This window comes from Meriones unguiculatus, chromosome 3 (assembly GCF_030254825.1).
Source record: "Meriones unguiculatus strain TT.TT164.6M chromosome 3, Bangor_MerUng_6.1, whole genome shotgun sequence".
Lineage (NCBI taxonomy): Eukaryota > Metazoa > Chordata > Mammalia > Rodentia > Muridae > Meriones > Meriones unguiculatus.
The window spans coordinates 146,423,749-146,436,772 of record NC_083351.1 but is presented as its reverse complement, the minus strand read 5'-3'; the positions used below and the strand labels follow the sequence as shown (position 1 = coordinate 146,436,772).

The 13,024-nt window shown below is 40.2% G+C and overlaps 1 protein-coding gene across 2 annotated transcripts in view; it reads left to right on the top strand.

The window, feature by feature from the left end:
* The window catches only part of Corin (corin, serine peptidase), a 197,164-nt gene that overhangs the window by 40,644 nt on the left and 143,496 nt on the right, over positions 1-13,024 (top strand). The gene's annotated exons all lie outside the window — the stretch shown is intronic.

Below are 13,024 nucleotides of genomic sequence, written 5' to 3'. Positions count from 1 at the left end.
GTCCATCTCTCCAATACTTATACCTGACTTGTGCCCATCTTTTTAGCAGCCATGAGTTATACAACTGTGTCTGTTTGTGTTCAAGCTGTGGTACAGACACGTGCTTCCAATTTTCTTTGGGTTATAAGGGAAGTAGAAATGTGTTATTACTTCTCTACTTTCTTAATCGTTACCTGTTTAGTTGTTTTATCCACTACCAAGAGTGGGTATTGAAGCCTCCCACTGTTCTCATTGTCACCACCACCATCACCACCACCAAATCCACCACCACCATCACACCAAGTTACTCTTAGTCATTTTCTTAGTTCTGGGGCTTGAGGTGTATTTGAATTATCTAAGAATTCTATGTAAATCTTGATTGTATGTTTTTCTTTAAAGAGTTATAAAATAATTTAAGTCTCTTCTAGATTACCTGGCAAAACAACTAATAACAGCCACCACTATGGAGTTTTGGTGCTAATTTGAGTTTCTATACATGATTATATCACTACTTAGCTATATTTTTATAGCTTACTTATTCAAGAGCTATAAGAAAGGAATGAAGCACACACTTGATTTTCTGCTTTGTTGAAGACCAAACATGTTTCTGAAGGTTGCTTCTATAGCAGCTCAGATAGAGAAAAATGGCCACACACTCACTCGGTCAAGATCAGCATGGTAGAAGCTTCCTGAGTATGTCACTTATGTTACAGCGACCAGCTTTGTACTCAGGTTATTTTAGCAGAACCATGAACATATTAGCTAATTGTTAAGTAATTTAAATTCTGTCAATTTTGCTTATATTTCTTCTATAATATCCGGGGGTTTATATCTAATTATGTGTGTGCCTGTAAAAAAAATTTCTTTGTGTGAACAGTGTTGTGTATTAGATGACAGTTCTTCAGGATGAGGAAAGCTGCATTGGGTCCCAGCTCCCAGCTCTCTGTGTCATGTCCAGAAGGAGCACGGATGCTCCATGGCATAATTCTTAATGTTCTTATGCCAAGGACTTCTTTAGCAATCTGGGGAGGGCAAATGCCTTTCCAGAGTAATATTTTGCTACTAAAGTACATTTACACAGAGTTAAATAATAAGAATTATATTTAAAATAGTCACTAATATGTTAGAAATATAAAACATCCATCAAATAGTCAAATGTCTGCTTATTAATGCATTAAATATGGTATCTAACAATTGGTCAATAACTAAAAATTTCTAACAGGGATAAAATATAAATAATATTTTAGGATTTCTGCAACATCTCTCTATTGATTTAATATCAATGATTTATATATTTTTTCTGTATATGTTGCCCATGTTGGTAATTTAATTAGCCCAAATTTCAGTCAGAGATTCTAGGACAGAGATGCTACTTTGCTATTATACAAGTTTGCAGACAGCCCAAATGTTTTGTCTGATTGCTATGGTCTGTGTTCTGATGAAGGCTACTTGATACAGAAGAACTTAATCTGTTGGTGCTTAGTTGGGTCTTCTGTCTCTTTAGGTCTTAGGAGTACTTGCAAAGTTACTATAGCCACGAAGCATGAACATCTTCCCTTATGTGTTTCACTGGGTACCAGTGATAAATCTAAATGGCCATGTCCAGTTGTTGGCCCTCTCCCACATGTTAAACCAAACTACGCAGGTTAAAAGTACAGTTAGGAGATTCAGACATGGTCAGTGTAAGCATCGAACTATGAACAAGTGAATTGCTAATTAATTTTTGCATGCTTGTTGTTAAATACTCATTTGGCTTCTGGTGAAGACCTAGACAGCCTCCTGGGAGAGAAGGAAATGCTTCTCTGTTCTCTTCTTCCTTACTCCGTCTTTCAATGCTTTCTCTGGGAAGCAGAGAACTTTCCACCAGAAGCAGCAAACTTAATTTGATGAGCAGAGATGGTTCTTTGTCAAAGGTAATGGAACCAGTGTCTATGTTACCCTTTCTATTATTGTTATTATTAATCATTTCTGGGATTATCCTCCAACCATTCTCCTAAGAAAATCCTGATATATCCCCTATGTAACATGTACCTCTAAAGGTTATGATCCCACAGCAGATTGTTACAGCAAATAAGAGCCAGATTAGTCATGCTGTAAAAGTTTGTGGCTAAAACTTTTTCTCTCCAGATCCATTATCACTTCCCCTTTAGGAAGAAAAGCCCAATATGCTTGATCTACTACAGTGAAAAATCATGTGCAGTAGCACATTGATATCAACACTAAAATAAACAAACAAACAAACAAACAAACAAAACACCACCACCAAAAGAAAACAATCCTGCTCAAACTCAAGGCAAGGAAGTGATCCTCCAGGAACAAGTGAAAATCCAACCCAAACTGAGCAATCTGCTTTATTATGTGGTTCCGAAAGAAACTTGATACTGTGTATAATTTTTGGCCTGAATCATTCAATTTGCTGACTAAGGGATTTGGTTTTGTACAGTTTTGTACAGAGAGTGAAAAGCCTCATCAGTGGAGATCTGTTTGCTGTTACTTGTGTCTTTGGAGAATAAGCCTTTTCACATAGTTGTAATTGAAATGAGTATGGTGATGAATTTTCCAAACCCAAAGCTTTCTATCTGTCCATACTTGACGCAAACCATCCCTTGTGCTTTTGTGTTAGCATGTATTATGCCTTTATCTCTCTGCTCTGCATCATTTACCTCAGATGCTTGAGTTGACAAGACTTAGAACACTGTTTATAATTATGTTAAGCTGTAAAAACCCCTTCTGAAGCCTGTGTGAACTTCCAACTTCTATGAGATTTCAATTCCAGAGCGTTTGGTTTAACATTCTATGGAGCGTTTGTCTGTCTGTAGTTATTTGTTGGGCACTAGCTCTGTGTTGTCTCCATGGACCATAAAGTTAAGTATGATAGAAATCCCATCCAGCCAGCCCTTGGCTGGTCAATTGCCCGGAGACATGAAGGTATTACCTAGAGTTTGAGGGGAAAAATATGAAAAATTATATGAAAGTTCAGAGGAAAAAAATGTGATCCACTTTAATTCACACACACACATATTGCTATCTTATACAATTTGAATGTTATAACAAACGCTTCATTTCCTCAAGATTAAGTTTTAATTACAATTTAAAAATACATTTTGGTTTAAAGGTCTATGCTATAGCTTTTATATTTAATTACACCAAACATACTCTTTTGTATCGCAGACTTGTCTTTTTTCATCTTCATTTGTCAGATTCCTGTGAAGATTTCCATAATTATTAGTTTCATACTATACCTGGGCTACTCCACTATTACAAAAACTGTTGGCTAAAACTGTTGGTGCCTAAAATTGTTGGTGCCTATGTCTTATCATAAAGTAGCTTCCAAATAGACTTCCAATAGATACTCCCATAGACACTTCAGACTCAGTTTATACAAAACCAAATTCATTATGACTTGCAGAGTCCACACTTTTTTATAGAATTTTTGATAAACTATTATGTTAGTAAATTAAAAAAATATATAATGTGTGTGTCTTCAAACGATTTAATGGATACTTTCCAGCTATAACAAATGTGAGGCCAACCCTGCAAACATGGAAATTTTATTACCTTAGAAAGTTGGGGAACTAGAATTTTTCACTTTCTGTCTTAGAATTGCCTTTGAATTCACCATCATTTATTGAGTAGCCAGACTCAGATAGTTTTGTTTTGCTTTGATTAGAGTTTACACATTTCCTCTGGAGTTTATACATATCCTCAGGATCTGATGGAGTTTAGAGAGTGGCCAAGTGGCTCTGTCCCTGCTGATCATGGGAAGCAATGAAGTAGATGAGCCTGAGAGATACGCAAGCACCATCAACCTCCATAAAGACTTGAGCCTACAGGTGTCAGCAACATCTTTTGCAGACAGTAGTCAGGGTTCTGGGTCCTATGAAGAATAATCACAACCAGTATTCTTATCACGTGACCCAGACATCTCTTCAGTTTTGTTCAGCTCTGGAACCATGAGCTAAAAATAAGCATTTTACCTCCCATACCATTTCTGCCCAGTGTTTTGATCACACCAATGTAAAAGTAACTAATACTTGTGTATTTCCAGGACAGTAGATACTTGGGGAAAGGCATGTGTGAAGAAGGGGGTGGGAGGGTGGGATCGTGAGGGGAGGAGGGTGGGGCTTATGGGGGGATACAAAGTGAATAAAGTGTAATTAATAAAAATAAAAATAAAATTAAAAAAGAGAGAAAAATCTGAGCAATAAACTATTGATACGTGGTGGGACTATTGACAAAAAAAATAAAATAAAATTCCATTGGGCATTTACCATGTTTTCCTTTACAACCTTCTTTTGCATCTTTTGCAGACTCAGAACAAAAGCAAACACTAGTTATTATTCGGCATAATTGCATGCTTCAGGCTTAAGGGATTCTAAGTTGGAGCTGCATCTGAACGAACATTTATGAGGAAGCAGTGTGCAGTTGATGCCCTTGGGCTCTAGCACAGGAGACTGCCCATGGGAGCTTCCTGCCTCCTCTTACCTTCCTGGAACACTCTTCTTGCTAATTTCTGAGGACACAAAATCCTTTCAAATTGGCTGGTCTCAGAAATGACTCTGAAAGCGTAGTCCCCTTTGTGTAAGTTACCGAGTGTAGAGGATGACCTTCATCATTCCAGTCAGCGGAAGTATTTCTGACCTGGATTGACTTTACCGTACAGCAGGGAATAGACTAAGCCTTCTGTGTAGTTGGCCCATAGGTGAGAACTTGCAACCCAATGCAAGTCCTGGCTGCTTTCATATTAAGCATGAAAAAACTATTGTGATATTATTTGGGTCTCTCTTCTTGACTGGTATTAATTTGTTTTTAATTGCTTATTTATTTGTTTATTTACTTATTTTAGGAGAACACACACACACGACGTCTTTTAACAAATTTCAAAGTACGAAATACAATATTAGTACTTGCACTCACAGAGTTGTACAGTAGACCTTCCACATTCATTCTTCCCATCTTACTGAAATTTTGCACCCTTTAACCAATGTCTCCCAGTGTTCATCTCCTTTCACTGAGCCCCTCGTGACTATACCATGACTGTAGTTTTTAAAATATTTTTTTAAAAAATTATAATTATTAGTTTATTTTATGTGTATGAGTGTTTTGCCTGGGTGTATGTCTGTGGACCATGTGTGTGCTGGTTTCCGGGAAGCCAGAAGGGAGAGCTGGAGGTGCTGGAACAGTGGCTACACATAACTGTCAGCCATGCAGGTGCTAGGAATTAAAACTGTTCTCTGGAGGAAGGGCCAGTGCTCTAAACCTTTGAGACATTTCTCCAGCCCCACTATGAAGCTGTTCAATAGTTTGATATTTTTAGATTTCAAAGTAACCAATAAAAAGTATTAAAAGAGTATTGGGGAACAGCATGTGTATTTGTCTGGCATGCGTGAGACAGGGTCTCACACAGGCTTGCCTCGAGCTCATTCTGTCCATGGGAGCCTTAAACTTGTGTTCTTCTCGCTTCTGTCTCCTGGGTAGCTAGGGTTACAACCTGTGCCAATAGGCCTGGGTGTTATTTGCAATTTTCAATGCATTTATTAGAATCTAACTTTATGATGTTGAAGGATGTCTGTATTTGTTAAAGATAATAGTATTTGACACAGTGTAAAAAGATGCAGGGACTCTTTAAATGGGATGCTCGTGGGGTATGTCCATTATCTGGGAAGGTTAGGTCTCTGAGTCAGGCCTCTGATGTGGCTCTTTACACTCCAGGGGCAGTTTAGCTGCTACGATTAAGTGGCAAGAAGGGAGCTGTTGTCTTTTGATGATCTCGTTTGATGACTATAAATCCTCAGGATGACAACTTAAATATCTTAATAGGAACAATGAAGGCAGGTACGGAAAGCAAAGTGTTTGAATGTGAATCTAACTTCACAGAAAATCGAAGAGCTGAGTCAAATGGTTGCTTTTGACATCTGAATCTTACATTTTTGCTGCTTGAATAGTCAGATCAGGTGTATTTTCTTTTAGAGGAGGAATTTACCTTCAAAACTGTCAGTTCTGATAATAATTAGAGTTTCCCCAGGTATTAATTATTTGTGAACAGCAGAGCCCTGCTGTGAGAGTATGCCTGCCATGGTGATCGATGTGTATTCAAAGAAGTAGTGGCAAGAGGAAGCTTTGGAGGAGCGGGGTGAATGGGGATTCCATATTTTCCAACAAGAATCCTCGACTACAGTGATTAGCTTTACAAGGTTGACCACACAGGGCAGCATCAGTCCAAGATTAAAGAAAAGGCAGCTGCACAGAGGTCCCTGGGGACAAACTTTTGCGTATGTTTGCAGTGGCCCTTGTGCAAGACCCTGGTCCTCACAGTCTTTTGTGATGGTTACTGTTGCTGGGTGGTAATGCATGGGAGGTCTTCTCGAATAGCATCCCAAATTAATTCATTACATAATGAATTGTGAGGGCTGACCCAGGGACTCCACTCTGGTTCTGGCTAATGATAGTCCTCAGCTCATTCTCAGTAAGAACAGGCCGGTTGGAGGTGAGCTTCTCTGCCTAGCGAGGCGCGTCCCCTATTTGGCTCCTTCTGAGGGTTAGGAGACTGGGCGTGCGTCTCACTGTATAAGCCAGGCAGTGCATATTCACATGTGTTTGTTTTGTGTTTTGTGTACCGGTTTTCTTTGAGGCTTGAGAAGCGCCTGACAAGCACTGGGGGGTACGGTAGGGATTTGTCACGTGGGGAGAGGGACCTCTATGGGAGTCAGGCCCGTGGTTACATGGGAACTCTTCAGAACTGATAGGAATTAGGTGAGAAGATGCTTGGCGGAGGAGGCAGCCGCTGGTGAAAAGGGGCTTGAGCGAGGAGTGAGGCAGATGGTGTTAGCGTCCTGCCTTGCCATCTGCCAGCTGTGTGGGCTGACGGGGAAATGCCTCCACCTTGTTTCCTCAGCTGTGGATCTGAGATAACGAGTTGTAGGCAGAGCAAATGAACTCATAGTGCCTGAGAATGGGCTGAGGACAATGCCGGGAGGCCTGTGGTCACTCAGTCAACACTGAGCTCAGAAACACACAGACAGAAGCGAACTCGAGAATGTTCAGAGCAATGTCACCACACAAAGGACCGAAGACCGCATGGGAAGTGGCAGCAGAAGTAACGACAGACTTTATGAGGGGAGCTAAAGGAAAAAATGGGAAAGAAGGCCAACCCTGCCACAACTTTCTCCACAAACCACTGAGCAGGGCTGTGTACAAAGAGCTTTTTGGCTTAATCTCACAGATCCACAGGCTCGAGACAGGGCAAACAAACGTAGGAACATTGCCAGGGGAGACCTCTGAGGTAAAGCAATGGTTTAAAATGATGTACTCTGAGCAAATTAGGGTAAACTTGAGGTATGATATAGCTCAGAATAGTCACCGTTTAGTTAAATACTCAGCGGTATCCAGGCAAAAGGAAGCTCCACCCAGGTTTCCTGATAGGATATTGGAGAACAGAGAGCAAACTTCTCTAGAAAGCAGATTTTTAAAAATTATTTTTAATTTGAACAGCTCTTGCCTGTCAAGCGATAATATTACATAGTTAGTGTGGTTTTGTTACTGCTTTGCTTTTACTTAAAAAAAAAACAGGCCTTATTTAATTTTAAGAAACATTTAAAAGAAAGCACTGTTGAAATAAATGAAAATTAAAATTAAACACTATCTACTCTGTTGCACTGATCAAAAATGAAACCATTTGTGATTAAAGACGATAAAGAATGTTACTGATAAGACAGAAAACCTAGTGCCAAATGTCTAGGAAGTGAATGTGGATTTTTTCCTATCATAAACTTTCAGATTTCCTTCCCAGACAAGACAGGTCATGAATATCATCAAAATTATTTTCAGTCTTTCTAAGAGTCATCTGTTTTTACCTCATATGTATGGATGTTTTACCTGCATGTGTGCATTGTATGTATACTTGGTGTCTGCCGAGATCAGAACTATAGGGGCCCCTGGAACTGGAATTACAGATGGTTGGGAGCCACCATGTGGGTGCTAGGAATTGAACTCCTGGTCTTTAGGAAGAGCAGCTCATGTCCCTAACCTCAGAGGCACCTCCCCAGCCCAGGGGAATCATCACTTTCAGGTTAGTTATTCACAGCCTTTTTGAAAGCACATCTCCCTAATCATGAGCATAGCTATCAGGCACACTGTGCTTTCACAGTTTAACATCCTCTCCAACGGGGAGCTCTCTTAGCCAGTGTCTTAGTCTGACAACTGTCACGGAACCATTTCTAACTAGAAACAGTGCTTTAGCATCAAGACACTGGTGAGAGTCCGCATTTCACCAGGAACACCATGGATCAGGCAATAGCTTTCCTCCTTCAGGTCTGTTTTTTTGGATTTCCCCTCCCGCAGCTTTTGACTTGGAGTAACTATCCTTCAACAGTATATATAAAAACTGAATAACAGTGTCTATGAGGAGGAACAATTATATCCACTGGATTTTGAATTTTTTCTCACACATCAATCCTAACCTCCAATTTCCATGAGACTCACCACGAAGTTCTCAGGAAAGAAAAATGCCCCCAGCTTTCCCTCCATCCTACGAAAATCAAGTTTGATGTAGTAGTAACCGCAAATGGGCCCGTTTTCAAAAGGCTGTCCGCCTCCCCACAGAGAAGCGGCTTTTCATGGTGCACAGCATGTAGCCGGCTCAGGAAAGAAATTTCTGCTGGTGAGAATGTGTATACATACGATACATGTTTTGAAGACAATGGAACATTCTAGGAAAGAGTAATATTCGGCCCAGGAGGGATAATAAGAAAGAGACAGAATTGTCTGCACATGAAAGAGTTGAAGTTAGTACCCTTAGAAAATAATTTCTCTTTATATTTCTTGGTTATGGCCTCAGCTACGTCTGTTGAGTGTTCTCCCCCAGTCTTAGGTTTTACAGCCCTCCCTGGCACTTGCAATTATAAGGCGGTCCCATGGTCCCTGTACTGGCCAGCACTGTCCTAGGTGCCATTTGGCCCCTTAGAATTCATACATGCTTTCACCATCAGGATGGGTTCTTTTGCACTCGGTCTTTCGTTCTCATTTGCCGTACCTCAAGTTCTTGCCCATTTATGTCCCTTCAGAGCGTGCTGTGCTATCAGCAGGCGCGGAACACAGAGGAAATGTGCCCCAGCATAGCGTACCTACATGCCAGCCTCACTCCCGTTGCTGACCTTGACTGTTTCTGTAAGTTACTTTTCCCGCTTTCTGTCTGCCTACTGTCTGTCTGTCTGTCTGCCTGCCTGCCTGTCTGTCTATTACCTTTCTATGTAACGACGTATTTATGGAATAAACTACAGAGCTTCTTCATTCATAATGAGGAAATTTGTGCGGTAGTGTTAGGTCTGAATTTTATAATGTAATTGTGCCAGGAACATAAGGGATTGTTACTTGCATCTATGCAAATTGAGATTATAAAGATTTATAGTTTTAATTCAATTCTTCTTGAGGATAGGTCTCCCTTACTTAAAGGAACTTAATTATTATGAGCAGAAATGAGAGTTTAACATTTGGTCTTGTAGGGTGTTTGTATGTGTGTGTGTGTGTGTGTGTGTGTGTGCAACTCACATTGCCATACATGATTTATAACCCATAACAGTATCATTTTTCTATCTTGTGTTTTTCAAATGATCTGTCAGTGGTCCATATTTTCTTTGTTTGGATAAGGAACGGTCTTTTGGTTATTCTTGAGCTTCAAATATGCTCTACTGTAAAGTCTATAGATTTAAGAACTGATAATCCTGGAAGAAAATGATGGAATAAAAACCATGCAATGTAATGGGAGAATGTGAGTACATTTGATATTCATGTAAGTTCAGGCTGCTATGGTTTGAGAGCATTCTCCACATTTTGTATATTAAAAATCACATTGACCATCCAGGTGGGCACATACCCATGATTCCAACATTTAGGAGGCTGAGGCTGGTTCATCATGAGTGCTAGCATGGACTACATAGTGAGACCCTGCCTTAAGAAGAAGATCAAGCAGAAAAGATGAAGTAAAGAAGAAGAAGAAAAAATACACCACTGCATTTGGACGTGGTATCTTTGAGGAGTAGTTTAGGATTAAATGATGTCATGAGGGCGAGATCCCCCTCACTCTCATCACGTGATGCAATTAGGAGCTTTATAAGAAGAATCAGAGAGGTTGGAAGTAGCAAGATTCTCTGTATTGCTCTGTGATACCCCATACTACCATAGAATTCTGCAGAGAGTACACCCAACATGAAGGCCCTAACCAGGTGTGACCCCTCCTCCCCATTCTTGAGCCTCCAGAACCATGGGGGAAAATACCCTTCTATTCCTTGTAACTTACCCACTCTATGGTATGCTGTTACCAGCAACAGAAAATAGTCTGACAGATACAGGCATTGTGACATATTCTTTTCAGTCTTTTCCTTCCCTCGGCCATGAAGACTAAACTTTCGGAAATCATTTTTAATAGATTAGCCTTGCTGTGCCTCCAGGTGGAAGCTACCCAGAAGTTTAACATTTGGTCTTTGTGGCTGTCCTGTCAGGAAAGTTTTAGTGTTTTGAAATTAAGTTTCCATATATGTAGTATCGGCCAAATGTCTCTTCTCTAGGTTATGGAAGTAAGACAGCTGTGGCCCAGAAAAACTGAGTGCTTCTTTTGGGTCCCGGAACCAATCTGATTCTCAGCAAATGAACTCCTGTCTAGATCTCGTCTAAATCATCTCATCTTTTGATGGGGAAACATTTACTGTCAGCTTTTTCAAAGAAACTTCCTCATAGCATCATGCCTGTCTTCCTGTTCTTGCCACCTACAATGTTTTTTTTTTTTTCACACTAAAGTGTTTTAACTTTCATTCTCAAGTAACTTCATGAAACCTATCCAGAATGTCCCGTCACAACAATGTCTGTGTGTGCACATATGTGTGTGCATGTGTGTGTGTTTATGTGCTATTATTATCTATTTGAATGTTCCTTGTTTTTCAAGTCCTTCACCCTCATTTTGTAGTTTGAAAATTGAGGGGTACATGAAAGTGCTATTGCTTTAACTTTTTTTGTCATGTTTATGCTAAGCATCTGTGTACTGAGACATCTATTTCCAGCTGCCTTTAAAAGTGAAATCCATGTTTTGATCTCATATCACTGAGGTCAGCACATTTTAGTTATCGATGAGCGTCATCTAAAAATGGAAGATGGTGTCTTTTGAAGAAGCATGAAGAAGCTCTTTGATCAAACAGCTACAGTCTGGTCATGTGGGGGAAGGGCTTCCTGTAGAACCCGGTAGCTTTTTAGAATAGTGTGGAAGAAAAGTGAGATAAGAAAAGTGCTTGGAAGAAAATAGGGATTTCAGAGTAGACTCTGAGCCATGTCTAAAAGAGTGGGCGATGCTGCCCTAGAGAATACATTCACCATCTGCCATGATGGAAAGAGGAGTTTACTCATCTTAACTCAGCTGCAGGCTTGCCTGTCCACATTAGTTTTATTAATGTGGAATGAGCGTTAAGTATGGAGAGGATATTTTCATCATTTTTCTGGAAATGATGATACCCACAAGAAATGTTCCCATTTTGTTGAATTTTCCCTCCTATTTTTTTCTCCATTGAAAGAGAGTTAATGGTTCAGTACATTTCTGAAACTTGTGAATTTTGTGTTTTTAATTAATTAATTAATTAATTAATATTTTAAATTTATTCACTTTATATCCTGGTTATAGCCCTGTTCCTGGTCTCCTCTTGGGTCCCACAATCTCTCCCTCTTTCCCTCATCTCCCTTTCCTAGAAAGGCAGAGCCTCCTCCCCTACCATCTGATGCTAGCCTATCAAATCTCATCAGAGCTGCCTGGATTCTCTTCCTCTATGGCCTAGCAAGGCCACACTGCCAGGAGGAAGGGATCAAAGAGTGCAACCAGAGTTCATGTCAGAGACAGCTCCTGCTCCCCTTACTAGGTGACCCACATAGAGATTGAGATGCTCATTGGCTACATCTGAGCAGGTGGTCTAGGTCCTCTCCATGCATGATCTTTGGTTGGCACATCAGTCTCTGCAGGCCCTTCCAGGCCCAGATTTGTTGGCTTTGTTGGTCTTCCTGTGGAACTCCTGTCCCCTCTGGGACCTTCTATCCCCCAACTCTTCCATGAGACTCCCAGCACTCTGCCCAAAGTTTGGCTATGAGTCTCAGCATCTGCTTCAAGCCTCTGTTGGGTGGAGTCTTTCAGAGGACATCTATGGTAGGCTCCTGTCCTTATCCCTGTCTTCAAGTGCTTCCGGTGTCTGTTTTATTTGCCTTTCTGAATGAGAATTAAGCATCCTCGCAAGATTCCTTGTAATTTAGCTTCTTCAGGACTTGGATTTTAGTATGGTTATTCTGCACTATATGGCTAATATCCTCTTGTAAGTGAGTATACACCATACATGTCTTTCTGGGTCTGGGTTACCTCACTCAGGATGATCTTTTTATAGTTTCATCCGTTTACCTGCAAACTTCATGATTTCTTTGTTTTTAATAGCCGAGTAGCATTCCATTATGTAAATGTACCACATTTAAAAAAATCCATTCTTCAGTTGAGGGACATCTAGGTTGTTTCCAGATTCTGGCTATTACAAATAAAGCTGCTATGAACATAGTTGAGCAAATGTCCTTGTTGTATGGCGGAGCATCTTTAAGGGTATATGCCCAGGAGTGGTATAGATGGGTCTTGGGGTAGCCCTATTCGCAATTTGCTGAGAAAGCACCAGATTGATTTCCAACATGGATGTACAAGTTTGCACTCCCACCAACAATGAAGCAGGGTTTCCCTTTCTCCACATCCTCACTAGCATGTTCTTTCACTTCAGTTTTTGATCTTAGCCTTTCTGATGGGTATAAGATGGAAGCTCAGAGTTGTCTTGATTTTCATTTCCCTGATGACTACGGCTGTTGAACATTTCTTTATGTGTTTATCTGCTACTAGATAGTTATTTGTTGAGAATTCTCTGCTTAGCTCTGTACCCCATTTTTTGTTGGGTTACTTGTTTTTTTGGTGTTTAATTTCTTGAATTCTTTATGTATTTTGGATATTAACCCTCTGTTAGATGTAGGGTTGGTGAAGATCTTTTTC